We start from the raw sequence: 14,234 nt of genomic DNA on the forward strand, positions 1-14,234 counted from the left end.
CCCCACAGTCAGGGTTCCTAAATCCCCTAATCCCCCACTGTCAGGGTCCCTAAATCCCCAAATCCTCCACATTTAGGGTTCCTAAATCCCCCAATCCCCCACTGTCAGGGTTCCTAAATTCCCTTACCCCCCCATCTTTAGGGTTCCTAAATCCCCTAATCCCCCATGTTTAGGGTTCCTAAATCCCCTAATCCCCCCATTCCCAGGAGTGCCGGACGTGGCTGAACGTGGCTCTGGCCTTAGAGGATTTAGGATCCAATCCCAGGGTTCCTAAATCCCCCATGTTTAATGTTCCTAAATCCCCTAACCCATGTTCCAGGAGTGCCGGACGTGGCTGAACGTGGCCCTGGCCTTAGAGGATTTAGGATCCAATCCCAGGGTTCCTAAATCCCCTAACCCCAATGTTTAGGGTTCCTAAATCCCCTTGTCCCCCCATTCCCAGGAGTGCCGGACGTGGCTGAACGTGGCCCTGGCCTTAGAGGATTTAGGATCCAATCCCAGGGTTCCTAAACCCCCTAACCCCCATGTTTAATGTTCCTAAATCCCCTAATCCCCCCTGTCCCAGGAGTGCCGGACGTGGCTGAACGTGGCCCTGGCCTTAGAGGATTTAGGATCGCCCCCGTCCCAGGTGCTGCCCCCCCCTGCAGAGCGCCCTGGGCTGCGCCCGCAGCGCCGGCAACCGACGGCTGCAGGTGACAATGGGGGCACCCATGGGTGACAATGGGGCTCTATGGGTGCCAATGGGGCCTCTATGGGTGCTACTGGGACCCTATGGGTGCTATTGGGGAATCTATGGGTGCCACTGGGGCTGTGGGTGCCAATGGGGGGCACCTAGGGGTGCCAATGGGGCTCTATGGGTGGCAATGGGGCCTCTATGGGTGCCACTGGGGCTGTGGGTGCCTCCAATGGGAGGCACCTTTGGGTGCTACTGGGACCCTATGGGTGCCAATGGGGACCCAATGGGTGGCAATGGGGCCTCTATGGGTGCCACTGGGGCTGTGGGTGCCAATGGGGGGCACCTAGGGGTGTCAGTGGGGACTCTGTGGGTGCTATTGGGGCTCTATGGGTGCTATTGGGGCTGTGGGTGCCACTGGGGAACCTATGGGTGCCATTGGGGACTCCATGGGTGCCACCGGGGACCCTATGGGTGCCAGTGAGGCCTCTATGGGTGCCAATGGGGCCTCCCTCTGTGGGTGCCATTGGGACCTCTGTGGGTGCCACTGGGGCTGTGGGAGTCAATGGGGACCCTATGGGTGCTATTGGGAGCTCTATGGGTGCTACTGGGGCTGTGGGTGCCAATGGGGCCTCTGTGGGTGCCATTGGGCCCCTATGGGTGCTACTGGGGACCCTGTGGGTGCTACTGGGGCTCTATGGGTACCAATGGGAGGCACCTATGGGTGCTACTGGGCACTCCACAGGTGCCAATGGGACCCTATGGGTGCCAATGGGGCCTCTATGGGTACTACTGGAGATTCTATGGGTGCTACTGGGGCTCTATGGGTACCAATGGGAGGCACCTATGGGTGCTACTGGGGCTCCTATGGGTGCCATTGGGGCTCTATGGGTGCTAATGGGGCCTCTATGGGTGCTAATGGGCCCCTATGGGTGCTACTGGGGGTCTATGGGTACCAATGGGAGGCACCTTTGGGTGCTACTGGGACCCTATGGGTGCTATTGGGGACTCTATGGGTGCTACTGGGCCCCTATGGGTGCTACTGGGCCCCTATGGGTGCTACTGGGGCTCTATGGGTACCAATGGGAGGCACCTATGGGTGCTACTGGGCACTCCACAGGTGCCAATGGGACCCTATGGGTGGCAATGGGGCCTCTATGGGTGCTACTGGGGACCCTATGGGTGCTACTGGGGACCCTATGGGTGCCACTGGGGCTGTGGGTGCCATTGGGGCTCTATGGGTGCTACTGGGGATTTATGGGTGCCATTGGGGACTCTATGGGTGCCAATGGGGCCTCTATGGGTGCTACTGGGCCCCTATGGGTGCTACTGGGGACTCTATGGGTGCCATTGGGGCTGTGGGTACCACTGGGGGGGACCTATGGGTGCTATTGGGGCTCTATGGGTGCCACTGGGGCTCCTATGGGTGCCAATGGGACTCTATGGGCGCAAATAGGACCCTATGGGTGCCATTGGGGCCTCTGTGGGTGCCATTGGGGACTCTGTGGGTGCTACTGGGACCCTATGGGTGCTATTGGGGACCCTATGGGTGCTACTGGGGACTCCATGGGTGCCAATGGGGCTGTGGGTGCTACTGGGGCTCTATGGGTGCCACTGGGGCTGTGGGTGCTATTGGGGCCTCTGTGGGTGCCAATGGGGGGCTCCTATGGGTGCCATTGGGGCTGTTGGTGCCACTGGGGCCTCTATGGGTGCCACTGGGGTTATGGGTGCTATTGGGACCCTATGGGTGCTACTGGGACCCTGTGGGTGCTATTGGGGACTCTGTGGGTGCCCCTGGGGCCTCTATGGGTGCCAATGGGGACCCTATGGGTGCTATTGGGGCTGTGGGTGCTACTGGGACCCTATGGGTGCTACTGGGGACCCTATGGGTGCCATTGGGGTCTCTATGGGATTTTTTGGGGATTTTTTTGGGATTTTTAACAAATCTGGGGGGGATTTTTGGGTTTTTTTGGGTGATTTTTTAGGATTTTCGGGTTTTTTTGGGTGTTTTTTTAGGATTTTTGGGGTTTTTTGGGGATTTTTTGGAATTTTTGGGGTTTTTTGGGGGATTTTTTAGGATTTTTGGGGTTTTTTGGGGGATTTTTTGGGATTTTGGGGTTTTTTGGGGGATTTTTTAGGATTTTTTTGGGTTTTTGGGTGATTTTTTAGGATTTTTTAGGGTTTTTGGGGGATTTTTTAGGATTTTTTGGGGTTTTTTGGGGGATTTTTTAGGATTTTTGGGGGTTTTTGGGTGATTTTTTAGGATTTTTGGGGTTTTTTGGGTGATTTTTTAGGATTTTTGGGGTTTTTTGGGGGATTTTTTAGGATTTTTGGGGGTTTTTGGGGGATTTTTTGGGATTTTGGGGATTTTTGGGGTGGTTTAGGGAATTTTTGGTGGCTTTTGGGGCTTTTTTGGGGGATTTTTTGGGGTTTTTAGGGGATTTTTGGGGGAATTTTAGGATGGAGTTCTTGGGGTTTTTCTGAGGGAGTTTTGGGTTTTTTTATTTTTTGGGATCTTGGGATTTTTTTTAGGATTTTTAGGGTTTTTTTGTGGGGTTTTTTGGGATTTTTTAGGGAATTTTTGGGTTTTTTATGGAATTTTTTTGGGAATTTTATGGGGGGATTTTTGGGAGGATTTTTTTGGGTTTCTTTAGGGATTTTTCTGTGATTTTTTTGAGGGATTTTAAAGGATTTTTGGGGGTTTTTTTTTGGAAATTTTTGGGGTTTTTGGGGGGATTTCTGGGAATTTTTTTGTAATTTTGGTGTTTTTTTAGGGGAGTTTTTTGTTATTTTTTAAGGATTTTTTTTTTGTTTTTTTAGGGTTTTTTTAGGGATTTTTTTAGGGATTTTTGGTGATTTTTTTGTTGTTTTTTAGGGGATTTTTTCATTTTTTTTAAGGATTTTTTAAAATTTCTTGGGGTTTTTTTTGGAAATTTTTGGGGGATTTTTTGGTAATTTTTTGGGTATTTTTGGTGGGTTTTTGGGGGATTTTTTATTATTTTTTAAGGATTTTTAATTTATTTTTTAGGTTTTTTTGGAAATTTTTGGGGAATGTTTGGGGTTTTTTAGGGATTTTTTGGGGTATTTTTGGGAATTTTTTTGGTATTTTTTGGTCGGTTTTTTAGGGGATTTTTAAAATTATTTTTTAAGGAATTTTTAAAATTTTTTTAGGGTTTTTTTGAAATTTTTGGGGCATTTTTGGGGTTTTTTTGGAAATTTTTGGGGGATTTCTGGAGGATTTTTTTGGGGATTTTTTGGGAATTTTTTTGGTATTTTTGGTGGTTTTTTTAGGGGATTTTTTTATTATTTTTTAAGGATTCTTTAAAATTTCTTGGTTTTTTGGGGGGGATGTTTTGGGCATTTTGGGGGTTTTTTAGGGATTTTTTAGGGGGATTATGCTGATTTTTTGGTGTTTTTTTAGGGGATTTTTTCACTATTTTTTAAGGACTTTTATTAAATTCCTTGGGGGTTTTTTGGAAATTTTTGGGGGATTTTGGGGGGATTTTTTGGTAATTATTTTTTTATATTTTTGGTAGTTTTTTACAAGATTTTAAAATTATTTTTTAAGGAATTTATTAAATTTCTTGGGGTTTTTTTTGAAATTTCTGGGAGATTTTTGGGGTAGTTTTGGGGATTATTGGTGGGATTTTTTGGCGATTTTTTGGTGGTTTCTTAGGGGATTTTTTATTATTTTTAAGGTTTTTTTTGCTTTTTAAAATTTCTGTGGGATCTTTTTGTAATTTTTTTGGCTGATTTTTTGGGTATTTTTTTAGAGGACTTTTTCATTATTTTTAAGGATTTTTTTTTATTTTGTAGAGTTTTTTTTAACATTTTTGGGGGATTTTTTGATGATTTTTTTTGTGGTTTTTAGGGGATTTTTTTCCCTTATTTTTTAAGGATTTTTTTAAGTTTTTTTGGAAATTTCTGGGGGATTTTTGGGACATTTTTGGGGTATTTTTGGGACATTTTTGGGACATTTTTGCATTCTTGGTCACTCTGTGATCCCCCAGAACCCCGGGGCCCCTCAGCTGAAGGTTGGGAATTGGGGGAATTTTTTTAAAATTTTGAGGGAATTTTTGGGGAATTTTGAGGAATTTTGAGGGAATTTTGAGGGGAATTTCGTGATTTTTTGGAATCCTAGAGAATTTTTACTATTTTTAGTGGGATTTTTGGGGCATTTTTGGGACATTTTTGCATTCTTGGTTCCTCTGTGACCCCCCCAGAACCTGAGGGCCCCTCAGCTGGCAGGTTGGAATTAGGGGAATTTTGAGGGAATTTTTTGGGAATTTTGAGGGAATTTTTGGGGAATTTTGAGATTTTTTCGATTCCTAGAGAATTTTACCATTTTTAGGACAATTTTTGGGTCATTTTTGGGAGATTTTGGGGACATTCTTGCATTCTTGGTTACTCTGTGATTCCCCCAGAACCCCGGGGCCCCCTCAGCTGCAGGTGAGGATAGGGAAAATTTTTTGGGAATTTTTTGGGAATTTTGAGGTAATTTTTTGGGAATTTTGAGATTTTTTCCAATCCTAGAGAATTTCACCATTTTTAGGGGGATTTTTGGGACATTTTGGGGACATTTTTGCATTCTTGGTCCTCCGTGACCCCCCCCAGAACCTGAGGGCCCCTCAGCTGCAGGTTGGAATTAGGGGGAATTTTGAGGGAATTTTTTGGGAATTTTGGGATTTTTTCCAATCCTAGATCATTTCACCATTTTTAGGGGGATTTTTGGGACATTTTTGGTTCATTTTTGTGCTATTTTTGCATTCTTGGTCACTCTGTGCCCCCCCCAGAACCCCGGGGCCCTGCAGGTGGGGATTGGGGGAGTTCTGAGGGAATTGTGAGGGAATTTTGAGGGAATTTTGAGGGAATTTTTTGGGAATTTTGGGATTTTTTTGAGTTCTAGAAAATTTCACCATTTTTGGGGAGATTTTTGGGACATTTTTGGGCATTTTTGGGCCATTTTTGCATTCTTGGTCACTCTGTGCCCCCCCCAGAACCCGGGGCCCCTCAGCTGCAGGTGGGAATTTTGAGGGAATTTTTTGGGAATTTTTTGGGAATTTTGGGATTTTTTTCGAATCCTAGAGAATTTCACCATTTTTAGGACAATTTTTGGTGCATATTTGGGACATTTTTGGGCATTTTTGGGACATTTTTGCATTCTTGGTTCCTCCATGACCCCCCCAGAACCCCGGGGCCCCTCAGCTGCAGGTGGGAATTGGGGGAATTTTGAGGGAATTTTTGGGAATTTTGAGGGAATTTTGGGGGAATTTTGGATTTTTTTGAACCCTAGAAAATTTTACCATTTTTGGGGAGATTTTTGGGGCATTTTTTGGGACATTTTTGTGCCATTTTTGCATTCTCGGTCCCTCTGTGACCCCCCCAGAACCCTGGGGGCCCCTCAGCTGCAGGTGGGGATTGGGGGAATTTTGAGGGGAATTTTTTGGGAATTTTGAGGGAATTTTTTGGGAATTTTGGGATTTTTTCAAATCCTAGAGAATTTTACCATTTTAGGGGGATTTTTGGGGCATTTTTGGGGCATTTTTGGTACATTTTTGGGACATTTTGCATTCTTGGTTCCTCTGTGATCCCCCCCAGAACCCCGGGGCCCCTCAGCTGCAGGTGGGGATTGGGAGAATTTTGAGGGAATTTTGAGGGAATTTTTTGGGAATTTTGAGGGAATTTTTTGGGAATTTTGAGGGAATTTTTTGAGAATTTTGGGATTTTCTTTCGAGTTCTAGAAAATTTTACCATTTTTAGGGGGATTTTGGGGCATTTTTAGGGGATTTTTGGGAGATTTTGGGGACATTTTTGCATTCTTGGTTACTCTGTGACCCCCCCAGAACCCCAGGGCCCCTCAGCTGCAGGTGGGGATTGGGAGAATTTTGAGGGAATTTTGAGGGAATTTTTGGGGAATTTTTTGGGAATTTTGGGATTTTTCGAATCCTAGAGAATTTTACCATTATTAGGACAATTTTGGGGCAATTTTGGGACATTTTTGGGGCATTTTTGGGACATTTTTGCATTCTTGGTCACTCTGTGCCCCCCCCCAGAACCCCGGGGCCCCTCAGCTGCAGGGTGGGAATTAGGGGGAATTTTTTTGGGAATTTTTTGGGAATTTTGGGATTTTTTCCAATCCTAGATCATTTCACCATTTTTAGGGGGATTTTTGGGACATTTTTGGTTCATTTTTTGTGCTATTTTTGCATTCTTGGTCACTCTGTGCCCCCCCCAGAACCCCGGGGCCCTGCAGGTGGGGGATTGGGGGAGTTCTGAGGGAATTGTGAGGGGAATTTTGAGGGAATTTTGAGGGAATTTTTTGGGGAATTTTGGGATTTTTTTGAGTTCTAGAAAATTTCACCATTTTGGGGGAGATTTTTGGGGACATTTTTGGGCAATTTTGGGCCATTTTTTGCATTCTTGGTTCCTCTGTGCCCCCCCACAGAACCCCGGGGCCCCTCAGCTGCAGGTGGGGATTTTTTTGGGAATTTTGAGGGAATTTTTTTGGGAATTTTGGGATATTTTCCAATCCTAGAGAATTTCACCATTTTTAGGACAATTTTTGGTGCATTTTTGGGACATTTTTTGGTTCATTTTTGTGCCATTTTTGCATTCTTGGTCACTCCGTGACCCCCCCAGAACCCCGGGGCCCCTCAGCTGCAGGTGGGAATTTTGAGGAATTATGAGGGAATTTTTTGGGAATTTTTTGGGAATTTTTTGGGATTTTTTTGGGAATTTTGGATTTTTTCAAATCCTAGAGAATTTTACCATTTTTTAGGGCAATTTTTGGGGGTGATTTTGGGGCATTTTTGGGACATTTTTGCATTCTTGGACCCAGAACCCCAGGGCGCCTCAGCTGCAGGTTGGGAATTGGGGGAATTGTGAGGGAATTTTGAGGGAATTTTTTGAGAATTTTGGGATTTTTTCGAGTTCTAGAAAATTTTACCATTTTTAGGGGGATTTTTGGGGCATTTTTTAGGGGATTTTTGGGAGATTTTGGGGACATTTTTGCATTCTTGGTCACTCTGTGCCCCCCCCAGAACCCCGGGGCCCCCTCAGCTGCAGGTGGGAATTTTGAGGGAATTTTGAGGGAATTTTTTGGGAATTTTTTGGGAATTTTGGGATTTTTTCGAATGCTAGAGAATTAGGGCCATTTTGGGATATTTTTAGGTCTGATTTGGATCTTTTTGGTTCCTTTTTACCCCCAAATTCCCCATTTCCAGCTGCGGGTGCTGCGGCGGCTCCGGGCCCAGCAGCTCCGGGCCGGGGACACCGAGGGGGCCCTGGAGACCCTGAGGGAGCTCGGGGGGGAGGAAGAGGAGGAGGAAGAGGAGGAGGAAGAGGAAGAGGAAGAGGAAGAGGAAGAGGAAGAGGAAGAATCAGATTTGGAGCTGTCTGAGAGCGGTGAGGGGAATTTTGGGGGATTTTTGGGGGATTTTTGCGGGTTTTGGGGGGTTTAAAGGGATTTTTGGGGCTTTTAAAAGGGATTTAAAGGGGATTTTTTGGGGATTTTTTGGGAGTTTTGGGGGATTTTTGGGGATTTTTTGGGGGTTTTGGGGGGTTTAAAGGGGAATTTTGGGGGTTTAAAGGGGATTTTTGGGGGGATTTTTGGGGGTTTTAAAGGGGATTTTGGGAGGTTTTGGGGGATTTAAAGGGGATTTTTGGGGGATTTTTTGGGGGTTTAAAGGGATTTAAGGGGGATTTGGGGGATTTTTTGGGGGATTTGGGGGATTTAAAGGGGATTTTTGGGGAATTTTGGGGATTTAAAGGGGATTTTTGGGGGATTTTTTGGGGGTTTAAAGGGGATTTTTGGGGGATTTTTTTGGGGATTTAAAGGGGATTTAAGGGGGATTTGGGGGGTTTAAAGGGGATTTAAAGGGGATTTTCAGGGGTTTAAAGGGGATTTTTTGGGGATTTTGGGGATTTAAGGGGAATTTTAAGCGGGATTTAGGAGGTTTGGGGGGTTTAAAGGGGGATTTAAGGGGGATTTTTTGGGGGTTTTGGGGGGGTTGAAAGGGGAATTTTGGGGATTTAAAGGGGATTTTTGGGGGATTTTTTGGGGGTTTAAAGGGGATTTTGGGAGGTTTTGGGGGATTTAAAGGGGATTTTTGGGGGATTTTTTTGGGGGTTTAAAGGGGATTTAAGGGGGATTTGGGGGATTTTTTGGGGGATTTTGGGGGATTTAAAGGGATTTTTGGGGAATTTTGGGGATTTAAAGGGGATTTTTGGGGGATTTTTTGGGGGTTTAAAGGGGATTTTTTGGGGGATTTTTTTGGGGATTTAAAGGGGATTTAAGGGGGATTTGGGGGGTTTAAAGGGGATTTAAAGGGGATTTTCAGGGGTTTAAAAGGGGATTTTTTGGGGATTTTGGGGATTTAAGGGGAATTTTAAGCGGGATTTAGGGCGGTTTGGGGGGTTTAAAGGGGATTTAAGGGGGATTTTTTGGGGGTTTTGGGGGGTTGAAAGGGGAATTTTGGGGATTTAAAGGGGATTTTTGGGGGATTTTTTGGGGGTTTAAATGGGATTTAAAGGGGATTTTGGGAGGTTTTGGGGGATTTAAGGGGAATTTTGGGGGATTTAAAGGGGATTTAAAGGGGATTTTGGGGATTTAAAGGGGATTTTTGGGGGATTTTTTGGGGTTGAAAGGGGATTTAAAGGGGATTTTGGGGGTTTAAAGGGGATTTTTTGGGGGTTTAAAGGGGAATTTGGGGAATTTTAAGGGGATTTAGGGAGGTTTTGGGGGGGTTTAAAGGGGATTTAAAGGGGATTTTTGGGGCATTTTAAGGGGTATTTGAGAGGATTTGGGGGATTTAAAGGGGATTTTTGGGGGATTTTTTTGGGGGTTTTTGGGGGGTTTAAAGGGGATTTAGGGGATTTTAAAGGGGATTTTTTGGGGGTTTAAAGGGGATTTAAGGGGGGATTTTAAAGGGGATTTTTTGGGGTTTAAAGGGGATTTAAGGGGGATTTGGGGGATTTAAAGGGGATTTAGGGGGATTTTTGGGGATTTAAAGGGGAATTTCGGGATTTAAAAGGGGATTTTTTGGGGGTTTTGGGGGGTTGAAAGGGGAATTTTGGGGGTTTAAAGGGGATTTTTTCAGGGTTTAAAGGGGAATTTGGGGAATTTTAAGGGGATTTAGGGAGGTTTTGGGGGATTTTAAAGGGGATTTTTTGGGGATTAAAGGGGATTTTTGGGGGGATTTAAGGGGAATTTTAAGGGGATTTTTGGGGGGATTTAAGGGGGATTTGGGGAAATTTTAAGGGGATTTGAGGGGATTGGGGGGATTTAAAGGGGATTTTTGGGGGATTTTTTGGGGGGATTAAAAGGGGATTTGGGTGATTTAAAGGGGATTTAAAGGGTTTAAAGGGGATTTTTGGGGGATTTAAGGGGAATTTTGGGGATTTAAAGGGGATTTTTGGGGAATTTTTTGGAGGTTTAAAGGGGATTTTAAGGGGGATTTTGGGGATTTAAAGAGGATTTTTTGGGGTTTAAAGGGGATTAAGGGGGGATTTAAGGGGAATTTTAAGGGGATTTTTGGGGGGATTTTTGGGGGGATTTTGGGGAATTTTAAGGGGATTTGAGGATGTAAAAGGGGATATTTTGGGGGATTTAAAGGGGATTTAAGGGGGATTTAAAGGGGATTTAAAGGGGATTTTTGGGGATTTAAAGGGAATTTTGGGGAATTTTAAGGGGATTTGGGGGATTTTTTTGGGGGTTTAAAGGGGATTTAGGGAGGTTTTGGGCGGTTTAAAGGGGATTTTTGGGGATTTTAAGGGATTTGGGGAGAATTTGGGGCATTTTAAGGGGGATCTGAGAGGATTTGGGGGATTTAAAGGGGATTTTGGGGGATTTTAACGGGGGATTTAGAGGGATTTTTGCGAGATTTTGGGGATTTAAGGGGAATTTTAAGGGGGATTTGAGGGGTTTAAAGGGGATTTTTGGGGAATTTTAGGGGGATCTGAGAGGATTTAAAGGGATTTAAAGGGGATTTAGGGGGATTTTTGGGGATTTAAAGGGGATTTTTGGGGGATTTTGTGGGGGTTTAAGGGGATTTTTGGGAGATTTTGGGGATTTAAGGGGAATTTTAAGGGGGATTTAGGGAGGTATTGGGGGATTTAAAGGGGATTTTTTTGGGGATTTAAAGGGGAATTTGGGGAATTTAAGGGGATTTAGGGAGGTTTTGGGCGGTTTAAAGGGGATTTAAAGGGGATTTTAAGGGGATTTGGGAGAATTTGGGCATTTTAAGGGGGATCTGAGAGGATTTGGGGGATTTAAAGGGGATTTTGGGGGATTTTAAGGGGATTTTTGGGGGATTTTGGGGGTTTAAAGGGGATTTTTGGGGGATTTTTTGGGGGTTGAAAGGGGATTTAAAGGGGATTTTTGGGGGATTTTTTGGGGGTTTTGGGGGGTTGAAAGGGGAATTTTGGGGGTTTAAAGGGGATTTTTTCAGGGTTTAAAGGGGAATTTGGGGAATTTTAAGGGGATTTAGGGGAGGTTTTGGGGGATTTTAAAGGGGATTTTTTGGGGATTAAAGGGGATTTTTGGGGGGATTTAAGGGAATTTTAAGGGGATTTTTGGGGGATTTAAGGGGGATTTGGGGAAATTTTAAGGGGGATTTGAGGGGATTGGGGGGATTTAAAGGGGATTTTTGGGGGATTTTTTGGGGGATTAAAAGGGGATTTGGGTGATTTAAAGGGGATTTAAAGGGGTTTTAAAGGGATTTTTTGGGGGGATTTAAGGGGAATTTTGGGGATTTAAAGGGGATTTTTTGGGAATTTTAGGGGGGATCTGAGAGGATTTGGGGGATTTAAAGGGATTTTTTGGGGGTTTAAAGGGGATTTAAAGGGGATTTAGGAAGTTTGGGGGATTTAAAGAGGATTTTGGGGGATTTTTTGGGGGTTTAAAGGGGATTTAGGGGGAATTTTGGGGGTTTGGGGTGAATTTCGGGAAATTTTAAGGGGGATTTGAGGGGATTTGGGGGATTTTTTGGGGATTTAAAGGGGATTTAAGGGGAATTTTGGGGATTTAAAGGGAATTTTTGGGAGATTTTGGGGATTTAAGGGAATTTTAAGCGGGATTTAGGGAGGTTTGGGGGGTTTAAAGGGGATTTTTGGGGGATTTTTTGGGGGTTGAAAGGGGATTTAAAGGGGATTTAGGGAGGTTTTGGGGGATTTAAGGGGAATTTTGGGGGATTTAAAGGGGATTTTTGGGGGATTTGGGGGATTTAAAGGAGATTTTTTGGGGATTTAAAGTGGAATTTGGGGAATTTTAAGGGATTTAGGGAGGTTTTGGGGGATTTAAGGGGATTTAAGGGGAATTTTAAGGGGGATTTGAGGGATTTGGGGATTTAAAGGGGATTTTTGGGGGATTTTAAGGGGATTTGGGGAGAATTTGGGGCATTTTAAGGGGGATCTGAGACGATTTGGGGGATTTAAAGGGGATTATTGGATTTTAAAGGGGATTTTTGTGGGATTTTTTGGGGGTTTAAAGGGGATTTAAAGGGGATTTTTGGGGGGATTTAAAGGGGATTTAAAGGGGATTTGGGGAATTTTTGGGGATTTTAAGGGGGATTTAAAGGGGATTTTAGGAGATTTTTGGGGGATTTAAGGGGAATTTAAGGGGAGTTTTGGGGATTTAAAGGGAATTTTAAGGGGGATTTAGGGAGGTTTTGGGGGATTTTAGGGGAATTTTGGGGGATTTGAGAGGTTTTGGGGGATTTTTTGAGGGATTTTGGGGAATTTTGGGAATTTTAAGGGGATTTAGGGAGGTTTTGGGGGATTTAAAGGGGATTTTAAGGGGGATTTAAGGAGGTTTTGGGGGATTTTTTGAGGGATTTTGGGGGAATTTGGGAATTTTAAGGGGATTTAGGGAGGTTTGTGGGATTTAAAGGGGATTTTTGGGGGTTTAAAGGGGGATTTTGGGAATTTTAAGGGGATTTAGGGAGGTTTTTGGGGAATTAAAGGGGATTTTTGGGGGATTTTTTTGGGGTTTAAAGGGGATTTAAAGGGGATTTAGGGAGGTTTTGGGGATTTAAAGGGATTTAAGGGGGATTTTGGGGAATTTTAAGGGGGATTTAGAGGGATTTAAAGGGGATTTTGGGGATTTAAAGGGGATTTTTTTGGGAATTTTTGGGGTTTTGGGGGATTTAAAAGGGGATTTAGGGGGATTTTTGGGGATGTAAAGGGGATTTTTAGGGGTTTAAAGGGGATTTAAGGGGGATGTTGGGGATTTAAAGGGGAATTTTGGGATTAAAAGGGGATTTGGGGGATTTTGGGGAATTTTAAGGGGGGATTTGAGGGGTTTAAAAGGGGATTTTGGGGGGTTTAAAGGGGGATTTTTGGGGGAATTTTAGGGGGATTGGGGATTTAAAAGGGGATTTTAAGGGGATTTTTGGGAGATTTTGGGGATTTAAGGGGAATTTTAAGGGGGATTTAGGGGAAACATTGGGGGATTTTTGGGGATTTAAAGGGGATTTTTGGGGGGATTTTTGGGGAATTTTTGGGGGATTTGAGGGGAATTTTGGGGGGATTTGAGAGGATTTGGGGGATTTAAAAGGGGATTTTTTTGGGGTTTAAAGGGGATTTTTGGGGGATTTTTTGGGGGATTTTGGGGATTTAACGGGGATTTTTGGGATTTAAAGTGGATTTTGGGGGATTTTAAAGGGGATTTAAGGGGATTTTTTGGGGGGATTAAAAGGGGGATTTGGGGGATTTTGGGGAATTTTAAGGGGGATTTGAGGGACTTAAAAGGGGATTTTTGGGGAATTTTTGGGCAATTTTGGGGATTTTTGGCAATTTAAGGGGATTTTTGGGAGAATTTGGTGGGATTAGAGGGGATTTAAAGGGATTTTTTGGGGAATTTAGGGGGAATTTGGGGATTTTTAAGGGGGATTTAGGGTGGTTTTTGGGGATTTGGGGGGAATTTTGGGGAATTTTAAGGGGGATTTAAGAGGATTTGGGGCATTTAGGGAGGTTTTGGGGGATTTAGGGGGAATTTTGGGGGTTTTGGGCATTTTTTTGGGAATTTTTAGGGGGATTTGAGAGGATTTAGGGGATTTAGGGAGGTTTTGGGGGATTTAGGGGGGAATTTTGGGGGTTTTGGGGTATTTTTTTGGGAATTTTCGGGAGATTTGAGAGGATTTGGGGATTTAAGGGAATTTGGGGGATTTCAAGGGAATTCTGGGGAGGTTTTGGGGAGATTTGGGTGGAATTTTGGGATTTAAGGGAATTTGGGGCAATTTTGGGGATTCCTGAAGGGATTTTGGGGGAATTTGGGATTTTTTGCAGAGGATGAGGACGAAGATCTCGAGGATTACCCCAAAAGTGTCCCCGGGAGGCGCCGCAGAAACAAAGTGAGGACCCCCCAAAAATTCCCCAAAATCCCCCAAAAATGCCCCCCAAAAATCCCAAAAAATTCTCCCCCAAAAATTCTTCCCAAAAAATCACAAAAAATTCCCCCCAAAAATTCTCTAAAATCCCCCAAAATTGCCCCCAAAATTGTCCCCAAAAGCCCAAAAATTCTCCCCAAAAAAACCCAAAATTCTCCCAAAAAATCCCAAAAATT

The 14,234-nt window shown here is 44.2% G+C and overlaps 1 long non-coding RNA gene across 2 annotated transcripts; it reads left to right on the plus strand.

Annotated features, from left to right (window-relative positions):
• Window positions 1-563: 563 nt before the first annotated feature.
• On the plus strand, window positions 564-14,022 carry LOC139586008 (uncharacterized). 2 transcript variants are annotated; one of them, XR_011677424.1, is made up of 3 exons: window positions 564-692; window positions 7,897-8,077; window positions 13,958-14,022. It is a non-coding gene; the product is annotated as an uncharacterized lncRNA (long non-coding RNA). The 2 variants fall into 2 exon arrangements; XR_011677425.1 differs by having other exon boundaries at window positions 564-628.
• Window positions 14,023-14,234: the final 212 nt, after the last annotated feature.

The sequence above is a fragment of the Agelaius tricolor genome, unplaced genomic scaffold (assembly GCF_023055355.1).
Source record: "Agelaius tricolor isolate 1412-34295 unplaced genomic scaffold, bAgeTri1.0.p SCAF_100, whole genome shotgun sequence".
In the NCBI taxonomy this organism is placed as follows: Eukaryota; Metazoa; Chordata; class Aves; order Passeriformes; family Icteridae; genus Agelaius; species Agelaius tricolor.